This window comes from Pinus tabuliformis, chromosome 8, assembly GCF_031772625.1.
Source record: "Pinus tabuliformis cultivar Carrire ecotype Pingquan chromosome 8, CPIR1, whole genome shotgun sequence".
NCBI lineage: Eukaryota > Viridiplantae > Streptophyta > Pinopsida > Pinales > Pinaceae > Pinus > Pinus tabuliformis.
In genome coordinates, this window is record NC_142294.1 from 1,885,945,041 (window position 1) to 1,885,967,829 (window position 22,789).

The window sequence follows — 22,789 nt, forward strand, 5'->3', positions numbered from 1 at the left end:
CTTTATTTGGGTCTTTTGCTAGCACATCCTTAGTTGGGTCTACCTCCATTCCTTCTACGAGTGGAAATTTCCAAGACAATGCATCTAGTTCTAGGTTTTTCCCATTTGGCACCCATTCACAGGGTATTCTGTCAGTTCCATTTAGTGCCTCCACATCCATGATGGGTGGGTCGGCTTCATTTCAAGGTTTTCCTTTTGGAAGTGGTCATATACCACATTCCAACCCGACGATAGGATCTATGCCTTTTTCTTCTATAGGACAAGGCAACAATCCCTTTCAAGGTTGGACTAACCTTACGGTTAGTGGCATAGGAACTAGGAATCTATTTTTTGGCCAACAAGGGAATAGGCCATACTCCATAGTTAGTTTGTTTCAAAGCATTCCTCCTTTAGCTTCTGCTTGGAATCATTATAAGGGGTTATCGACTCCTTATAATGCTTTAGGGGGGAGCTTCGCTGGTTATGGAGGTTTCTCGGCTGGAGTTGGTCAAACTTCGAGTTTTGTTGGATCACAAGGTTCGCCTTTTGGTTTAGCTAGTTCTGCTGGTTACTTCGGGCAGCCTGGTGCCTTACAAAATCCAGGTCAATCTTTTTAGAACTTTGGGAACTCCACCCAATCTGGGTGGAACCCCAAGGTCCTTCTAGGCTTCTTTTTCTGGCAATGCTGAATTTGCCAGATCTCACAAAATTGACAAATGATCCAATCAAATACAATCTGGCCTGGCCTCCAGTCCCAACCAAACTCCCATTGGACATTCCAAAGTTCGAGGGGAAGGGTGGTGAAGACCCAGGTGACCATGTAACCACATTCCATTTGTGGTGCTCATCAAACTCCCTCATTGATGACTCGGTCAAGTTGAGAATTTTTCAACGCACCTTAACTAGAAATGAAGCCAAGTGGTATATAGAGTTGCCAGGGGGCAGCTTTACATCTTTCGCCAATTTAGCTAACATTTTCCTAAATCATTTCTAGTTGCCCATCCATTATGATGCCGGAACTGAACTTCTAGCCAATTTTCGTCAGGATATGACAACTCACATTTCTGATCATATTCAAGAATGGAGACGAAGAAAGAGGCTCATTAAAGCCGAAATTCCTCTTGAATACCATCTCGAATGGTTTTTGAAATCCTTACAGCTTGAGATATCTAAGGATGTCTCTTTGTCCGGAGTCTATTCTGAAGAGCAAGTTATTTTTAGGGCCCAACAGTTAGAACTGATTTACTCTTAGTCTGGGATTCTACAAAAAATCTTGCTTAATGCTCCAGGGACTAAGGTTGATATAGCCAAGTCGAAGCTAGGTGCCCATGTGGATGGTATCATTGGGTCCATAGACACAAATGCGATGAACCTGTTGAGCCAATTGAAGCAGTTGACTTTATAATCTGCTCCTACCAATTAGGTCACATCATCTAACCCTTCGTCTTCTCAACCCTCTTCAGTTAAAGCCATCCAATCTTCAAACCACAAAGGAAATCAAAATTCCAATGGAAAAAAGAAAGGACCAGGTAAGAAAAAGAGTCAAGATGGGAAGACTGACACATGTAAACCTAGCAATAATGCTGGTGGTGGTGGAAATGAGTCTAGAAAGAAAGTCAAGTTTCCATGAAAGTTATGCAGTGGAGACCATTTAACTCATCTTTGCCCAAAAATTCAAGACGCTCAGTGCTTGTTAGGGCAGTAAGGGACTTCTAGCTCTCAAGCTGTGTTAACCAACCCTTTTCCCCAATGGCAGCAAATGCTTGCTGGTGCAAATTCAAATCCTAGTACCTCTACACAGGGCAACCAGGAAGGGGAGAAATCATCAAATGTTTTCATGATGGGTTCTAACGTCCATGTGGCCACATGGTCATGTGATTATGGTGAAGGTGAAACATCCAAGGATAAATCAGTTCTCGAAACTACCAATCCACTTCATATTGAGCGACCCTCTGTCGAGAATATACCTAGGATACTGAAAGGTTCCATTAAACACACGACTGTCAACCCTAATGTTAGGGGAACCCATAATTACTCCACTGTTGAGGATCTGGCTCAGAGTCCATGTACTATGTCTGCTTTAGAGGTGTTCCATTCGTGTCCTGCTCATAGAAGTGCCTTGCTTTCGGCAATGGGGGCAGTGGATCCAAACAATTCCTTAGCTCTCACTTTTGATATGCATAATGTCAAAAAGAGACTTCCTCATCATATGACTTTCCAGATAAAGTCTACTTACTGGAAAACTAATATTTTCCGGACGGTTATAGATGAGGGAGCTTCCACTTGTGTCATGTCTATGTCATGTTGGAAGGCCATTGGATCACCTTCAGTTGTTTCCTCACCCACCCTCTTGACAATGTTTGATGGTCATTCTCATAGGCCATACGGGATTATTCCGACCTTTCCTATATGTGTTGGAGGAAAGGTCGTTAATATCGAAGTAGAAGTCATCGATGCTAACCTAGATTACAATCTCCTCTTAAGAAGGAACTGGGTATACAAAATGGATGCCATTGTTTCGACTCTATTTCATGTCATTTTCTTTCCTCATGAGGGGAAAATTGTTAAGGTTGATCGATTGGATTATTGTCCAGTTGATCCTCGAGCAACTTCGGACTCTACTATTCCCTTAGTGGATAAGCCCCATCTGCCTATGGAGAATCTAGGAGTTGGGATGTACTCTTCATTGATGGGTACTTTTGATCTTCCCCCTCCTATAGCTAGAATAGATACAATTTCATCCTCGAAGGACCCAATATGGAAAGAGTTTGTTCAAACTCAATATTTTTTGGATCTTGGGACCTTACCTTCTTCCGCGACCACATCAGATGAAGGGAAGGTGGGTGGAATAAAATCTCCTACGTCTGTAGCAGAACTTGGATATAAATTTATCAATAACTCTACAGAGGACCATCTCACTCCTTCTTCAGAAAAAGAATTAGATGGTGATGTGGCTCATTCTCAGAGCCTTGATTCCACTTATGCTTTGGATTGCTTGGATATTGTTTTTCCATCTGATGAAGTGATATTCAAAGCAATGACGGCTATAGATCAACCATTGGAAGATTTACACCATCGTTTATATTTCTATCCTCCTTTGCATGAAGTTGAGTCTAGGTCCTCCAATTTCCCTACTAGCGATGTTTGTACGATTCCTTTGGCTCCAACACAATTTTCTGCCGAAGGTAACATATTGATTGGTTCAATGACTGTACCTATAAAGAGCTCTAGGAGTAAGTTGGCAGAGCCCCCTGACGGGCTCTACCTTAAGAAGTACTTTGCTTAAGTAGCAGCTAGGCAACAAATTCTTTGTACATTTTGTATTTTTGTACATATCTCATCGGGAGTTTTTGATATCAACACTTTTTTGTTTGCTGTGGCAGGTGTTGACGGATGACTTGGTATATTTTGGATTCGCCGATGGTGCTAGTCGGCACACTCGGAACCTTGCTTCCACAACTTGGGTAATATACTATCCAACTGGTCAGTTGATGGTGTCAAGGGGAGTATGCATTGGGCCCACTTCAAATAATATCGCTGAGTATATTGTCATTATTAATTTACTATCTGAAGCAATTTCTTATGGAATCGATTCGTTTGTAGTCTATCTTGATTCATAGTTGATAGTGTCACAATTGAATAACATTTATCAGGTAAGGGATCCATGTTTATATCACTAGTATTTAAGGGTGAGGTTGTTGCAAAGATCATTTATTTACATTAATTATTTGCACATTCCAAGATCTCATAATTAGTTAGCTGATTCTATTGCTAATCAAGCATTAGACTGGCACATCATTCATTCATCACAATAAAATCAAGCATCAAAAAGTCAAAACTGTATATATATATATATATATATATATATATATATATATATATATATATATATATCTATATATATATATATATATATATCTATATATATATATATATTTAGATATATATCATAAAATGTCTCAAGTGTACATAAGTGTTTCCAAAATAATATACAAAAATTGGGACTAAAATGCCCATAATCATGTCTAGTACATCTAATGCCCCGGCTCAGGATGAGCGGCTAGGTATGTGACTACTGCTTTGGCCACATGCCTAAGAGTCTAAACCTAGTCCTGTGGCATGCCAACCACGTGACGCTGCATATCTATAGGGAGATCCTATACAGCCTCCATCGGTACTTGGTGAGTTAATCTCACCAAGTGTCGCTAAATTGTGTGTAGGAGTCGCTTTGTGTTGGCAGCCGCCTCTTCGGCACCTCGGCTGCGACGTCCATGTCGTGGGAATCCATCTAGTCGTACTGGCCCAATATCTGGAACATGATCATCATATTAGTCATTTGAATCCTATCAAAAATATTTTTCAAACTTCATTTTTATATTTGAAAAAATCATAACAATCATAAAAATCATAAAATCAAAAACATTTGTTACCTATATTGCCCCATGTCATGGCTGGTGGTCAAGCTAGATCAGGATCTCTTCGGAAGTCCAAGCCGGCATAGGGGTAATCATCCATTGCAATGATCTACTGCTCCCACCAGGAGAAGAAATCATCATCAAAAGCAGTCCGTGGAACGTCCCCACCGCCTAGTCATTTCATCAAGTCAACACACCTACCCATCCGTGGATCTCGTGGGGTGCTGATCGAAACTGATACTCTAGGGCGGAGTGTTGGGATCCTCTGAAAGAAGAAAGAGCACAAAATAGTACCATACCCAAAGTTTTTTGTCTGGCCCTTTTTGATAGATGTAAGCTGGCTCTTCAAGTTAGTGAGAAGAGGAGTACGCCAATCAAAAACTGTGGTGAGACAGTCTACCACTAAGCTCATGGCAAGCCATAAAGCCTAGTGTAAGGAAGCTGATCCATTCAATCTAGTTATAGTAAACATGATGATCCTCAATGATAAACTCTCACATGCTTGATTGGAATTTGACTTCAAAACTTTTTTGGATGACCCAAGCAATATATATGCATGTAGTCCTCGATAGAGAGACTACCTCGTGATCTACTTGTGGAATGTACTACCTCTCCCCTCTGGGAAATGCATGTGATGAAATAAATATCCACAATCTCTATCTTGAGTGGCGTTTTATCGATCATGAATGAGTCATCATCGATGCTCCAGTAGTGAATAAGCATTTCGAGCAAGCGAGTGTTTGTTTTCATGTTTGGCATTTTGAAGAACTTTAGCAAACCGCATCCTCTTAAGGCATCCAAGGCCTGAGGATCGTTCATAACCTCATCATCCACTATGGCATGCCTTCTTTCCCTCCATGTGACTGGCATCCTAAGGGAAAAAACAATTTTGGACCGTTAGATTTTTGTTTTGAAGTTTTCACGGTGTATATGCGGGTTTGTTTCATACACAGTCATGTCTAGGGCCTGCGTATATGTGGGTTGCATATATCCAACCTGCGTATATGCCGCGACAATTTTTTTGACATAAATTCAACGGTGAAGCTTCATTTAAAAATTTTAAAACCAATCACAAATGAATGCAAGAGGAGTTTAAGGGTTACCTAGTGATTTTGGGAAGATTTGAACAGTCGAATTCGGAAAATGGCAAAGCTTGCTTCTTTTTCTTCACTCCTTGTGCTCTCAACTCAAACGGTGATACTGGTCAGTCGAAAAACTATTTTATAAGCTTTGAGAATGTAAAATATTTTCAAAACTTGATTTTGTTTTGCCTCATGTAACTTTTAACTTGGGAGCTTGGAATGTCAAGAATGGTTTGATTTTCAGGACTTTTTCGACGCTTTTTTGATAGTTTCAAGACGGTTCCATGACTGCTAACCCGTCATGGTAGGTATCGCTTTCTCACCAGCATATAGGTTAGGGAAGCCATTTTTCCGTTGCATTATGCATACTAGCATCCATTTATCAATACACTTGCTACAGGGTCGATCCCATCATGTTATGGTTCGTAAACCATCTTCACTTGCCAATTTTTAAATCATGGCACAATGGTAGAGCAATCCTTTTCATGGGCATTGTAGTTAGAACCTCACTGACATTTGTTTCCCATGTTGCTTCGATTTGAGTAGGCTCAGGAGTCCTCTATAGTCCTGCCATGACTTACGTGATGAAGACTCATTCCTCTTTGATTCCTCGCTTCATTCTGTCCTTATACCCTAGAGGCTCCTTCGTGTTGAGTTGTACTACTGCATTGCATTTTGACCATTTGCACCTTTTGGTCTTGAGTTGGCTTCACTTGGACTCGTGTTTAAGCCAACTTTTGACCATGATGTCTGCAAAATCAAACTTGCATCCCCTTGACTTCTGCAACTTGACACACCCTAACCCATGGAAGGAACATACCTTTGAGTGGCTTTGACCAATTTTCACCTCCCTGCATTGAGCATAGGATTGTTCCAATCGCAGGAACTAGATCATCTATTTCATCGACACTCATTCTTTCCACTATACTCTAGAATTCTTTTATTATTTTTCCAGCTTAAAGAAAAAGACAAAAAAATTATATATCCAAAAAAGAGTGAGAACGGGACAATATTTCCATTTATTGTTGGAAGCTAGAGTCAATCGTGTCACCCTTGAACAAAGCACTCAAAACAAAGTCTCCTCCATTTGGGCGGGATTTAGTTTGACTTAGGTACACTTTAACCTTGTTATTGAGTCAGTTCCCCCCCGATTGGTTATCTTTTCCAATCATATGGAGGGTTCATTCATGCCTCCTGCATGACGAACTTATACAGAGTCATCATATGCTGCCACATAGTCACATTGATTCGTGCTTTTGTTCAAGGGAAGTTAGCCAGAGTCGGCCTCTCTGGGGTGTCTCTTGACTCATTTTTCAATCAGCCATCCCTGGTTGTTAGTGTCTTGTCTATCATCACATCAGTTATATTGGTCCTTTACTCATGCTGGTTTGAGAAGGTCTCCATTGACTTCTTACTGGTGGGTCTTATCGTTATTGACGATGACACCTTGCTCTGAGGACAGACCTAGAGCTGCACCCTGGACCTATTTTCATTATTGATAGGTCACCTTGTGCTTAGCATCGATCAGTATCATGGGTCTTTAACTGAGTGGTTTCCCTTGTGTTTGACATCAACTTACACTATCACACATTGGGATTCATGCAGTACCTTGGTTTCCATTTGACCCTATTGGTGGATACCTCGCCTCTGTGTCAGCTTTTATTATTGGTTGGTTCAGAGGGTTTCTATTGTGCGCTAGCCACATCTTGTGTACGCCGGAAACGTGCTTCAATTGGGTTACTACATCTTTTTCATCTGATTCCTTCCATATTATTGGCCTATGGGTTACACTCGTGCTAGATTGATGAAGGATGCCTTAATGCCTTCCTTCTAGCGGATCTTTCCCCATCAACTATGACTCATTTCTCTAGGGCGAAGGTCTAGATTCCATTTGGCAGTAACTTGGGGTTTGCAGTCATTAGTGGCAGATCCTTCGCTATCGACAGTGAGAAACCATCATTGTCTCCTGATTGATATATTCTTATAGGTGTTTGAATCTAGCTCATCTATTCACACTTGTTAGATTGTACTGGGTACCTTGATGCTCATTATCATTATCGGTGAGTGGTCTTATGGTTGTTAACAATATACATCAATGACTGGTAATCAAATGATTTCTCGCATGGTTGACTTCAGATCATTTATTCCCATGGTGTAGAATTGTACCATGGCAGTCAGTGAAGACCTTGGGTTGCATCAACATTCATTGGTTCGCTTGACAGTTGCTCCTGTTGCTGCTAGTTGATACCACTCCACCTTATATGTTGCAGTCATTCATGGCGACACTCTATATGTTGGAACCTGAGTTTTTAGTGTAGTACCATCTTACTCCATCATGTTCATTTGTTACTTTTGAGATCAGTCTTTGATATCAGTGATCAGCTTCATCCTTCACCATCATTGACATTCTTATATGTGATATTCAAACATGTACTTGTTCGATCGTGATCAGATGATCCATTATGTATTTTCCAGTCTTCTATACTTGTATACTTAGTGGATCCACTTTTACTTGATATGTGGACATGCTTTACTTTCTCTGAGCATGGATATGCCTGCCTCAGATAGTGTTTCTTTTTGATCTCCTTTTGTGGCTTGGCAGGCTGAACTCTGTGAAGTCCTTCTCAGTTTTTGATAGGTTTCCTTTCCATGTACTTACATAATACATTTCGGCGATCATGTAACCCTTCTGACCTCATATATTAGAGGGCATTTGTTATAGCTCCAAATCTCACTCTTGATGTTTGTGATTCTACACTCATGGCCTAGGGCAACCCCTCCTTCCAGACCTGATCCAAATACTTAAAAAACAATGTTTTACTCCCTATATACGACATTTCCCTGAGCTAAACATGTGTGTATGTGGGTATGTGTATACCCAACCCTCGTATATGTCTTGAAACACTTAAAAAAATTAAATATCCTTAATTTGAGGTGGAGACCATGGATTTTACCTATTGATTACCTATTAGTGCCCGTGACTCAACTGTTCCCAACGAATTCCCTACTAAAAAACTACTTTGGGAGAATTACAAAAATGCTTCAATGGGAAGGCCTAAGGGAGGAGAGAATAGTGACAAAAATGACTCTACTGAGATTATCCCTGATCAGGTCTAAAGATCCTTGTGCTTCCAACACTTCCCCCATTATAGGAAACCCTTGTTTCCTTGAGTTATGATGTCTTTTCATTAGTTGAGATATCCTTGTGTGAGTCATGGAAGGAGCCTTTTGAAGACTTGGGATTGGATGAATCCAGAGGACGGTTGTGCTTGGAGCCTGTGAGAGGAAGATTCAAGTGATATCATTCCTTATTTTACTTTAGTTATCTGCAATAAAGAAACATTTGTCTTGTTCTCGAAATCAATCTTCTTCATGCTTATGATGTTGTTATTATGGTTTGCATATGAATAGTTGTTTCAATTATATAACTAACTACCTTTCAATATGCTATGAAGTTGATTTCTTTATGATGCTTGGTCCATATACTGTTATGCTTCTTTGAATTGGTTATTTTGCAGGTTGAAGGATCGAAAGGAACTCCAAGAGGGTTTGGACCCTGGTTGGATCTACCCGAACGAAGGACCCCCAGGTGCACCTCTCTTCATGTAGTTTTCTTATCTTCGTAACATGACTGTGTGGAATGCTTGTTTTTGGTTGTAGATAACCCCCGCTCTGCTAGGGTATTGACCCAAAACCCTAGGGGACTTTGTCCCTCAATAGGTTCCTCTCCCCATGATTTTGTCCAATGAGCTATATGTTCACACGGATCATCCTTCCTGTTATATTTTTTAGTAACGTGAGTATTTGCATAGCTAAATCACAATTTCATCATAATTCGATACTCCTTCCAGTTTGCAAAATTGTTCTTATGTGTACCCCACCATCTGGCAAGCGTAGCTCTCAACATGATGTCCAATGCTTGGAACCCATGCTCCTCTAGTACATCCATTTAAAATTTATCAAGAAACAAATTTACATCTTCTAAGCCATCATAATATGGTAAGTTGTGTACCTAAGAGGAAATACACCATAGTTATTTAGTAATTTTGTTGCATCACAACATTGATACTTCATACAATCTATTCTACTAGTGCTCGAGCTCTTCATCTAAATCTGAGTCTCAGGATATGTCATTTTCCCAAGTAATTCTTCCATCTGTCATAGGGTTGATCCAATCCTCATTCCCCATAGTAAGCTTATATGTCTGCTCAATATCATCCTCCTCATAGTAATCCTAGTCTGGTTCAATATATCACGCACCCTCAGCTAGATCCACAGGAACAATGACTCTCAATTCCTTCTTCTCAAATGTCAAAATGGCCTTTTCAAGTTGATGACCACATTCATATCTAACACCCAATCAATTCCAAGTAGTGTCAGGTAGGGATTACTATCATCTACTATCTCTATTACCTCAAAATAATCTATAGTGTGTGCTCCTTCAATGTTAACAGTTACTCGATGTAGGTGCCCCATAGGAATAAGCTTCTGTTGGTTTGCCATTTCCAGCTTAATTAGGGACCATTGTAGTGTCTTCTTCCCCATTCTTTTCGAGGTCTGTTTAGGAAAAAATTTCACATCGGATCCCAAATCTAAGATCACTTGGTCCATTTCAAAGTCTCTAATTTGTGCTGTCAATCTCATCTCCCAACCAATCATTTTCTTACTTTTATCTACTTTATGCATTGTGTTTTGTTCGAGTAGCAACTTACCCTTGCTAGCATAGTTATCTATTAACCCTTGCAGTCCCTCCACTACTTTTTGGTCCCTTTAGATCTTCATGTAGGTCTATAAGAAGGATGTCAATATTTAAGGATTTATTTCCTGTGCAGAAATGATCTCTTCAGGATTCTTCATTCGTGCACTTTGAGTCTTCTATGTGGAAGCTCCTCAATCCACAAAGTTCTTTTTCACCTCCATAAATGTTTCTTTCGTCCTATGAAAATCAAATTCAGTATGCTTGTCAATAGCCTTGCACACCCATGTATTCTCTTCTGGTTGTTTCCCGATGGGTTTATCTTCCTCGGTAGCTATACCGCTTCACGTAACTATGTTAATGTTGGGGCCATCTTCGCGTGGTTCTGACCTCATCATATGGATATTCTGAATGGGCTACTAGTTCTTCTTTTCTTGCATATTTGTGATGAGTATAGGACAATATTCTGTCACGTGGTCAAATTCTAGGAAATAAAGACAAGAGGTGTGTGTCGGGTTCTGACAATCTCATGCAAAGTGGCCTGGTTCCCCACAATTGTAACAAATAATCTGTCTACAACCTCTTCCAATTCCTCCCCCTTGTCTTCTTCCTCATCCCTGGAATCCTCTGTGCACTACAAGTGTGTCTTGATCCTACTGAGGACGTATCTCAGCCTATACTCTATATGTCGGAGTTTTGTCCATCATTATCTCATAACTTTGGCAATTTCACTCATCATGGCCTACAAATTTACAGAAATTGCAGAATAGTTGTTGGGGAGTCTGTATGAACTTTTGCAAAAAATGGAAATTTTCAGTTGAGTGTTTTCATGTTATTTGGCAGATAGTGCACCATGGTACTACATCGTTACTTGGTCCAAATGATTTTTCTAGTTTTAGGGGGTTATGAACTCTCGAAATTAAATAGTTCTGATATACTAGGCATTGATCATTATCGTGACCATTCCCTTTGCATTTTAAGTACCATACTTCCAAGAAAGTCTCATTTTTTACCTCTTTCCCCTTCTTGAGATCCTGCAACTCCATATGCAGGCAAGCCAACTGTGTTTGAATCTACTACACTCCCAGATTTGTATCATGAAGAGGCAAAGCCTCCAACTTCATAGCAATTTCCAGCCCTTTAGCCTGGGATGTAATCTTCTGCTGTGACAAGGGTAATCTCAAATGAGGCAATAACATAGAAATATACTAGTCCTTACGTTTCTCCTCATAAATTTGTATAATAGCCTACTGTAGTAGACATTTCAGCCTTTGATCAATATCCCATTTAGATTCATTCACCTTCTTCTTAATTTCCTTGACCTTAGTCACATACTAGGCTTGAGACTTTGGCTTTATGAATTCATTATTCAACGCATCTTTCATTTCTTTTAATGACAGAGTTGGATTAGTCGTACTGTACTTGGTGTACTAAGACAATGCCCTATCTTGCAATGCTGTGACCAACTTCGCCTTCTTTAGATTGTCATATGTTATCTTCTATGACTTGCACATAACATTTGTTACAAACCAAAATTGATCAAGGTCTTCTATCCCAAGAGCCTTCAATATAAGCATCTTCATAGTCTTTTCCATACTGAATAGTGGAGGTGGAGGCATAGGTGTGTGAGGTGGAGGTGACGACGGAGGTGGAGTGGATGGATGTGGCATTCCTGCAGTGCCTTGATCTATCGACTATAGTGCACCTCAGGGTGTCTTAGGACTATTACTTTATTCATCACTATAAGATCGTCCCAATAGAGGACTGTACTTAGCAATGGTATCTAGATCTTTTCTGAACTGTTTCCCAGTTTTTGTAGCTCCCGTCGAGCCTCTTCTAAACACCAATTTAGCGGCATCACCCGTTTCTCGCACAATAAAATTTTAATCTAGGTTTTTAGGGACTTCATATACTTACCTCTTGGTCCTTTGAAAAACTAATGTTCAACTTCACTATAACTGGAAGACATATCAATCATGAACTTAGTGATAAATCCACCCAAAATACTATCGATCCAGTAATCGATAGCCTTTGCAACCTTGTACTCTAATTCTTCCAAGCACTTCACTAACTCTTGAGTCCACACAATAGGGTTATCCATCTTCCAAGTAGGTTGACCATCCACTAATTTAGCGAACCATTAATATAATTCATATGGGAAAGTGCAAAAGAAAAGTTAATGTTCATTTTTATATAAATATCTCTACAACCACTCTTCTTTTGACAGGCGCGGATTCCTATTTTCTTGAGCTCCAAACTCATTCAACTTCTGATATATCCACATATCAATCTCCTTATTTTTTGGTGTCCATAGACCTCACATCACACGTCCCTCAGATAGATCCTTGTCATGACAATGGAACGATTTGTTGGCTTGAGGGGACAAAGACCTAGGTTCAAAGTTATTTGTGCTAACCAACAAAACCCTACACTACTGTCCTTTCGGCAACAAATTGCATAGCGTAGGCTTCAATCTCACCCAAGGAAGTATTGGGTGATGCTAGAACAAGTTTTCTACATCCATAGGGCTATGTGATGTGTTTCTATAGATCTAGGGCTTTATCTTTACCTTCGTGAACCCTAGCCATCGAAACCTAGAACTTACAGTAAATAAAAATTAACAAATTTATGTCCTTCTTCAATTGCACTAAACATGCATAACATAATAGGAATAAATAGATCTACATATTCATGAATTCGTAAGTGATTTTCTTGATTAAATGCATTCAACAGATCATAACTACAGTAAATTCGGAGATAAAACTGTAATACACAGATGCACAGATAGTTCTTTAAAATAATTCTTTTATTTTGCTTCAATTATTCAAATATAGCTTCTTCCAACCCCGCGAAGATAGCTGCAAGGGCCTGTGCACTTAGCTGCAAACTTACCAAGGTGTTCACGCACACAGTTGCAGGAGACTTCCCCTTTGCCCAAGTGAAAAATGGATAAAATTAGACCCAAATCATGCACTTCTCTATTCCCTTCCTATGAATATTCTATGCATCTTGTTGTACCTCTGAGATAGTAGTGGGTTAGCTACCAATGCTAGAGCATCTAAAATAATTTTTTTGGGGTTTTTGGTTTTAGTTTTGGAAGACCAATGAATGAAGACAAATGTTGAATTGAAATACCTAATCCTTTGGGTTATATTAATATCTCAGCAGAGGGCTGCTATAAAGCTTTACACAATGATATAGATAAAAAATAGTGGTGTGAAGAAAACATAAAATAATATTATTATCACAGTTTCCAAACTGTAAAACAGAACAATCATAAGTGTGAAAACCTTCTAAACTATGTTCCAATGGTTCAAGGAAATATACTTATGCTTACATAATATGTTGATGATTTATTGATTAGAGGGGATTAGCTAAACAGATAGTTCATTAATCCATCCTCTTAATATATGATCACTTCAGGAACTTATAGGAATTAATTGAGACACAATTATTCCTACCTAGATATCTCTATAAGCCATAAGCATATGAAGACAAACATAATGATTGATAACTGGAAAAAATTACAGGATAACACAAACTATGTAAAACCAAATTCAGAATCCTCTGCTTTGTATTAAGTTTCAAGAAAGATTGAGTACATCGAGTGTCTACAAAAGCTTCCTTCACAAGTGCAACGACGTTCAAAGTAGAATAAATAGTCACAACTTAACAAGTAATGAATAATGACTCTTGAACTTCGAACCCATAATAACTCGAGAAGAGAGTTATTTATACAATAATGAAACTAAGGAAATATCCTAAAACTGATTAAGATTTATTCTAGGAAAGGAAAGATCTTCATACAAGAAGATACGGGTAGCTATTGAACGACTTCTTGTTGTCCCTTTTATTCAGGTTGTGCTATATTTATTGTCTGATATTCTTCCCCTTTAAGCTGCTTGACTGTTTGAATCCTTTATGCTTGGTTGATTTCTTCATTTGATCTTTCGTCTGATACTCTTTAAACTCTGTGAAAATCATTTGACCCTGCTGATTAACCTTTACTCTATTCCCTTTTAACTTTACTATGCATTTTAGGCTTTTACTGTGTTTTTCAACAGTAAATCCTTTTCGGTTTGTCTTCAAACTGTCTGCAGGATTTTTCTTTGTAAGCCTAGAACATAAGTTTTACCTAAAAAACACATAAACTGTTAAGAAAAACATAGGTGACAGAGAAGGTCTTCAATGGCTTTATAGAGGTTGAAGGGATATTGGAAGGAGTCTAGAGCATATCGGAAGGTAAAATGATGGTTTTATTGGTTGCAGAGGCTTTATGGGGGTTTCACTATGAAAACAGGCAAAACAGAGCAAAATGGTGATTTTCACGTTTAAACGGAAGAACAATCTTCTATTTGAATTATGGCGCAAAATGAATAGTGGCTATTTTGTCGTTATGCTGGAGGTGGTTTTGGTTTTCATCGCACCACTTATAAGGCATGGGTAGCTTTGGGAGGAGGTCACCCAAAATGATCTGAGCCTTACACGTAGCAATGGGAGGTCTGTGGAATACTGCTTTTTAGGCTGGTAATGCTCATATAGAGAGCCAACCCGAAATCACTGAGAGTCATGGATTTGAATGGATTTGATTGAACGGTGGTGGAGCAAAAGAGCAACGTGAAGGGTAGAGGAAAGAGCAATGGAGGGACCCAGCAATTAATTTTGGTGGAATGGCTTTATCATGGTTAAAAATCCAAACTAGTGGTGTTTTATAGTTAAACAAAGGTTTAGTTTAGTTCTTCGTTAAAATCATAAAAAAATGATTTAGCAAAGAAATCCTTCACAAAACACATATGGCAGACTTGAAATAATATGAAATCAGGCGGAAAATTGATATTGGGTCCGGTTTCATATCACATATCACAATCGGGGTTTAGTGGAAGAAGGCCCATCGCAAAGGAATGTGATAGGGGCCGGACGCGACGCGGAAATATATCATGGTTAATACTGCGTTGGGTCTCAGTTCTTGTCACATATCGGAGATCACAATGGCAAAGGGTTATTGCTTTAATGGTACTTGCGATGGAGGCGGATGCGATATGAGAATGAATTATAATATATATTGCATCAGGTCTAGATTCCCATCGCAATCGAAGATCGCAACTGGTGGAGGTTTATTCCTTTAGCAGGACTTGCGATGGAGCTGGACGCGATATGGCATTCATTTATGATATATATATATATATATATATATATATATATATATATATATATATATATATATATATATGCGTCAGCTCTGGGTCTATCGCACATCGTATATCGCAATGGCGGAGGGTGCATATACATTGAAAGGCTTGCGATGCGATATTTCATGAAAATACATAGTTTTATAATAAAACTAAGGGTTTCGGGTTATTTAATAAAGGGATTTAATATATACAGGAAAAGGGACCTTTTAGGGGTTTAATAAATTATGTTAGTGTTAATATAAAATATGAGCAGAAAAGGAGAAATACACGTGGAAAGGGGAAATATATTAAGTATTATGGATTTTATGAGCTATTTGCTTTTCATATATGCATAAATACTTAGGGAAAACATCTTTTTGTGGGTTTTTGGGTAAAAGGGGACTTAACATGGGATTTTCACTTTTCCTAGGATAAAAGGATTTTGACCTCAGGAAAATGGGTTTTTATGGAAAATGAATTAATATGAATGTATGAAGGTGGGAAAGGGAAATTAGTGATTATAGGGATGAATGGATATGTATGGGAAGTTAATTAATTGATCTTGTAGACCTTCATTTGCTTTGTGTAATTGCCTCATCGACATGTAAACATATAGTAAAACATGATAAATGTACATTTTTCCCAATCAGTTAACATACTTCTGCAACCATATCTCTACTTACCCTTTGCTTATCCTATTATTTTTTTCTTCAGTTAATGGTTGAATTTTAGCTAGAAAACCCTTTTCCTTTCTTTTATTTTAGAAATGCAAACTATCTAATTCTAACCTTATAACCTCCAAGGGCTCAGATTAAACTAATGAGCACCTTATTATTCTCTACCTAACTACTGATGTGCCAAGATTAAATAGTTTGGCCAGATCTTTATTCTCTAACTATAACATCAAATTTAAAGCATGAGGTAGTCAAGATTAAACTATTTGACTATCATGGGTTGTGGCATTTAAAACAAGCTGCACACAACCATTATTTTACAGAAACAATAGTAGTGGCATTTAGACTTGCTCACTTTCAAAGATTATTTGTTTTCTTTTCTTTCTAACCTAACATTTTCTTTTTGTCTTTATTTTTTAGGACATCTAACCTAACATTTTCTTTGATATGGACATCATCATCAAGATATTTTTTTTCCAAAAACATTCTATTCACTATTATTATGTCCATATCTTAACTTAACATTTTTTTTAAATTTCTATCTTATCAAAACCAAAAAAAGTTGCAACATTGGCTCCAACTGGGGACTACTTTCTCCTGTAGAATGCAGAGAACCTGCAGATCCATATGCCTTCTCCTCGGGCTATCGAGTCCTTGCTATAAAGAAAATCACACTAATATCTTGAAAGGTAAAAGAAAACCTTAGTATTTACAATGAAAATTATTTCAACTTCTTAGTACTGAATGTAATGTTTGAGAAACCTTCCATTTACTGGATAAGTGGAATATTGCCCCTCAAGATTCTGCAACACAAAAGTGTTGTTACCCTTCACTTTAGCAATTGCTAAAGGTCCAAACCATAGATTGTCAAATTTTCCATGCTTTCCTTTCTCTTCTCTCTTGACATCTTATCTTAGAACTAGATCAACTTCCTTAAAGTCCCTCTCCCTAGCTCTTCTATCAAACAGGACCTTCATCTTATTCTGATACTTATTCAATTTGTATTGAACTTCATCTTTGTTTTCATTAAGTTTAATAATCTGATTTATTCTTCTTGAAAAATCATCAGGTTCATCTATTGAATCCTGTAGGAATTTTAAAACAGGGAAGGCCAAATTGGTAGGAAAAATTGCATATTTCCTATAGACTAACTAAAATGGAGATTTCCCAGTTGATCTCTTTGGAGTAATTATATTTGGCCATACTGCATAAATCATATGTGAATCCCTGCTCTTCTTATGATCAGCTAGAGTCTTTTTTATTACCTTTACCAGAGTTTTGTTTGATGACTCTGCAAGGGCATTACCTTGAGGGTAGTATGGAGCTGAATGATGTAACAGAATTTGATATTTCTTGCAAAAGTTAATCATTTTAACACTAGCAAAAGTTGATGCATTATCAATGACAATTTGAGTTGGGAAACCAAATTTAGATAAGATATTCACCCGAATAAACTTAATTACTACTGAATCAATAGCATTTCTGACTAGAATTGCTTCCACCCATTTAGTAAAGTAATCTGTTGCAGTCAGGATCCATCTATGTTGATTACTTGAAGTGGGGTGAATCTCTCCAACAAATCTAATCCCCATTGAGAAAAAGGTGCTGAAACTATTGATGGAACAAGTGGAAGAGCTGCTAATATTTTTTTACCAGAAAACATTTGAGAAGGAACACAACCTCTGACCTTTGCCCCTACTTGTAAGAATAGTGTGGGCCAATAAAATCCTCCCCTCAGAATCTTGTACGCAGTTGCTCTCCAAGCATAATGTCCCCCACAAAATCCTATATGAAACTGATCAATGATTCCTTCAATTTTTGATTCTGTTAAACATAATAAAAAAATATTCAGTGGATCTTTCCAGTATAAATTTTCATTTATAATGCAGTACTTGACTGATTTTAACTTAAGAGTTTTACACTAGGTTTTGGAGAATGATGCTGGACACTCAAAATGAATTAAGAAATTTACAACATCTTGATACCAGTTTGACAACAAGAATTTTTCATCAATATGTATAGGACTGATCTTCTCTGAAGGTAGAGGTTCTTGTGGATTCTCCCCTTCTGCATGAAAGGAATTTTCTTGTGGATTCTCCCCTTCTGCAAGGACAGAAGGTTCTTGTGTATTCTTCCCTTGTATTTCTAAAATAGAATTTATTCCAAGTACTTTGCAGTTGGATTCAGCTAGAAGCTTGGCTAATCCTTTACCTTTTACTAGATTGGTAGTCTTGATAGTTAGATCATACTCTAGAATTTGAGTGATCCGTCTACCTCTTTTCCCATCATTGTCTGGTTGGGTTAGGACAATTTCCACAACACTCTTAGGGACATAAGCAGTAATAGGTGAATGTAAGACATACATCCTGAATGATTTCAAGGCTTGAATGAGGGCATAGGATTGCTTCTCAATGATGTCATACTTAAGCTCAGCATCTCTCATAACCTTGCTGAAAAAGGCTATGGGTTGGTCATGGGAATCTTCATTTTTCTGTAATAGAATAGCAGCAAGGGTTGTTTCATAGGCAAAAGAGAAAATACTAAATGGATTAGTATAATCAGGGCTGGTTAAGGTGGGAGCTTTAGAGATAGCCTTTCTTATTTGTTCAAATGCATGCCTAGAAGTGGGAGTCCATTTGACTTCATGGTCCTTTTGGAGCATGTCAGTTATATCTTTTACAATCTCTGCATAATTTGTAATAAACCTCCTTAGGAAATTAATATTGCCTAGAAAAGCTTGAATCTCCTTCTTGTTTCTAGGTAAGGTCAATGTTTCAATGGTAGATACTCGTTTGGGGTCAATTACTACTCCCTCCTTTGAAATTATATGCCCCAACAATTTTCCTTCTTTGACAGCAAACAAGGACTTCTTAGGGTTCAATGATATTCCAAATTTTCTACACCTGTCAAAAACCTTCATCAAGTGCTTTAGATGTTTCTAATCAGATTTAGAAAAAAAAAGTTATGTCATCAAGATAAATAACCACAAATTTATTTAACTGACCCATAAAAGCTATGTCCATAGCTCTCTGAAATGTTGCTCCAGCATTGGTTAATCCAAATGGCATCCTAGCGTACATGAATGTGCCCCAGGGTGTAGTAAATGTTGTCTTCTCTCTATCTGTTGTATTAACATTTACCTAATCGTAACCTGAAAAACCATCAAGCATAGAAAGTCTTTGTGCTCTTGAAACCATTTGAAGTAACTGATCCATTTTGGGCAAAGGATAATTATCTTTTAATGATGCCTTGTTCAAATCTATAAAATCCACACAGAGTCTTATTTCTCCATTTTTCTTTCTAACGGGAACTAGATTTGCAACCCAAGTAGAATATCTAAGAGGGAGGATGACATGAGCATCTAGCATTTTCTTAATCTCCCTTTCTACAGTTGGTAGAAGGGCTAGAATTATCCTTCTAAGTTTTTGTTGATAAGGTTTTTCTTCTGGCTTCAAAGGAATCTTATGTTGTATTAGTGAAGTATCATAGGTCTTTAGATCAGCATAAGTCCAAGCAAAAACATCCTTATAATTTTGTAGTAACTTAAGATATTGATCTTTGATCTTAGGGTCTAGAGATGCACATATTTTGATGTTTATGATATCTTCATCAGTTCCAATGTTAATATCTTCTATGTCATCTTCTAAAGAAATGGACCGAGGGTTTCAGAGGAAATCATTTTGATTAAACAATCTTTCTAAAGGAATGAGTCCTTTTGGAATAAAATTATTAGATAATTAAATAATGTCATGACTTACAATTTAGGTTTTGAAATCTGAAGTATCATTTCCATCTACATTTTCATTTATTTCAGTTCTATCTTCATCAATTTATAGAAATGAAAAGTCATCTATTACCTACAAAAATGATTTCAAATGTTCATCATCTTCGAATATTTTCCAATGTTTCAGATTATCTAGGATAGATGGCCTATATTTGACTTGTATTTGATAGAGTACATTAGTATGATCAGGAATTTTAAAAGAGCTAGCAGAAACAACTAAGGCATCTGCATGAATATTCTGATCTCTGGGAATATGAGTCAAATTAAAAGTGTCAAGGAAGTTTTCAACTGAATCCCATACTTCATTTCGGTAGGACATAAGTCTAGGGTGCTTGTTCTAGCAAGCATTTCTTACATGCTTAACAATAAGTTTTAAGTAAATACACTTGAGTTTTGAACTTTTAGGCTTTTGGATAATTACAATCCTAAAAGGAAAGCTTCGTATTCAACCACATTATTTCAAAGTCTAATTTACATGATTGGGTTATATTTTCTTTTTCAAGTGAAATTAAAACTACTCCAGCTCCTACCCTATCTTTTGTGTAAGCGCCATTGAAGAACAGTTTTTTCAAATATTAGTTTGGTTTGGTTGAGGACTTTCAACTACCTCTTAAATTTTAGCTTGAGTTTTATGTTGGTTTGAAGTGAGTTGAAAACAACCAAAGTCTTGATCTATTGCATAAATTGGATGATTCCTTGGCTGGTTAGTCTTACAAACAGTATGTACAAATCTTACCTCTCTATATAATCTTAATTTCTCTCCTCCATAAACAGGAATAGTAGCATATGACATATCCATATGTAGAGTTCCCCCTAATTTGGCACATCAAAACCTAAAAAGGAGCATTCCAAATTTGGGAGGGATATCTGTGACAACAATATCAAGTACTATACTTTTCACTGGAATTTGGGCAAGGGTAACCGCTAGATCCTTGATCAATCCTAAACAGGGCACCCTTTTAGAATCAAAGGTGTACAAGTCATGTAGGATTTAGTGATGTCAAGTTTCAAATGGTCCATGATAGATTTTGGCATAAGGTTGTGTGATGCTCTTAAATCAAGCATACAATTATACAACATGGAATCATTTGTTTTAAGAGTTACATAGAAAGGAGGCACTATCTCATCTATCATGTTTGAACTAGGGCCAAAAACTACTGTTGGTTTTTCATCTTGCAAACTTATGACATCACCTTTAGCATCAACCAAGGTATTTTGTATCCATTTTGTGACTTGGCTTTTATAACCAAGGTTTTTAGAAAGTTTTGATAGTGGAATTGGGATCTTAACCCTCTCTAATTCGTTTTCAACACTAAAGGTAGTCAAAATGTTTTTACCGGCTTGGGTAGTATCAATTGACTGTTCTAAGGGCTGAATAAGAGTTGTTTGAGCTTCAGCAGTTTTGGAACGTGGTTCAATTATTGGAGTTTCCTTTGGAGGTCTCCCAGGACTAGGCCTAGGCCTAACATCATACCTCTTATTTAATTCTGCAATTAAAAATTCAGAGAAAGCCATGATATTTAGAGACTTGTGAAGTTTCCTACTCTTCTTGAACCTGATTTTGTTATGAGAGAGGAATGACGCCTGTTTGATTGGAAGAAGAATCCATACTATTAATATCTTCAGTAATTTTCATAGTACTATCATTAGGTTGTTGGTCATCTATCAATAGAGGAGTAGGAACCTATTGATCATTGCTAGGTCTCTGAAGAATTTGTAGTGGTGGATTTCTTTTATACTAACCTTGATTTTGGTTTTGAGGTCTAGTAACTATTTGTTGTATTGTCCTAGGTTGGGTCTCAATCTTTGAAATCCTATTTTATATGTTCCTAAGAAAAGATTTTATTTCATCTATTTTTGGGTCTTCTGATTTAGCCTTAGAGGAACTAGAGGCTTCTTGAATAGATTTGAGTTTTCTTTGGGCCTTTTCTTCCTTAAGTTTTAAGGAAGTTGAGGCTTCCCTATTTGCTTCTACTTCTATAGCATTTGTTTTCATATCTTCAAGAGTTCTTGAAGTTCTCTCAAATAGTATAACAACAAAGTCATCATCAAAAGCTTTAGAGAATCTAGACTTAGCTGCTGCTATAGGCGGCTTACAATTAGCAAGCATTTTTTGATAGAGTTTATTGAATCTTTTGATAAAATCTGATACTAGTTCACCGAAGTTCCTTTTAAGCTCTTCAAATTCTTTAAGGAAGTAAAGAGGATCCTTTTTCACACCCCATTGATTTTTAAATATGGTTGTAAGCTCTTCCTAATTACTAATGGAAGCTACTGGTAACTGCCTAAACCAAATCCTCACATTTCCCTCATGTGACTGTACAAACAATCTCATATAAACGTTTTCTTGTTCAATATTCATGTTGTCTGCAAAGTCTAGGAAAGCTTGAAGATGGTCTTCAGCTGAGGAATCAGTTTCTCCATTGTACTTGGGAAGGTATTTTAAGTATCCAGCTGGGAATGCATCAAGGTTATTATGGAAGACTAAGGCAGCATATCTAGCCTATATAATAGGTCAGAAAGCCATGATAGTGGGTGGTGTATGAGGTGTATGAGGTGCTTGAGGTGTATAACGTTGTCCAGGTGGAGTATGAGGTGTTTGTGTGGATGTAGAGGATGAAGAAGAAGTAGAGGAAGAAGATGGTGATTCAGGGATTGATGGACTAGTTGGAGGTGAAGGAGGAGATGAAGGAGGAGACCTCCTGAAAGACTTCAAAGGAGTCCTAAGAACTAACTTTGGGACCTGCAAAGGAAATCATTCTTTTGTTTCAAAGAGAAGATTGGAATATATAGAGAAGGTCTCCTCAGATTGTTTAGAAGAAGAAGCTTCAGGTCAGTAAAAAATGGAAGGAAAATGATAGGTGGTAGGGAATAGGAAATCTGTGGGTTTATATTCTGGTAGATTAATACCCAAATCAGATTCAGTTTTAGGTGATCCTGGTGGGAGTGTGGGTATAGGATGAGATTCTAATGAATGAATAAGGTAGG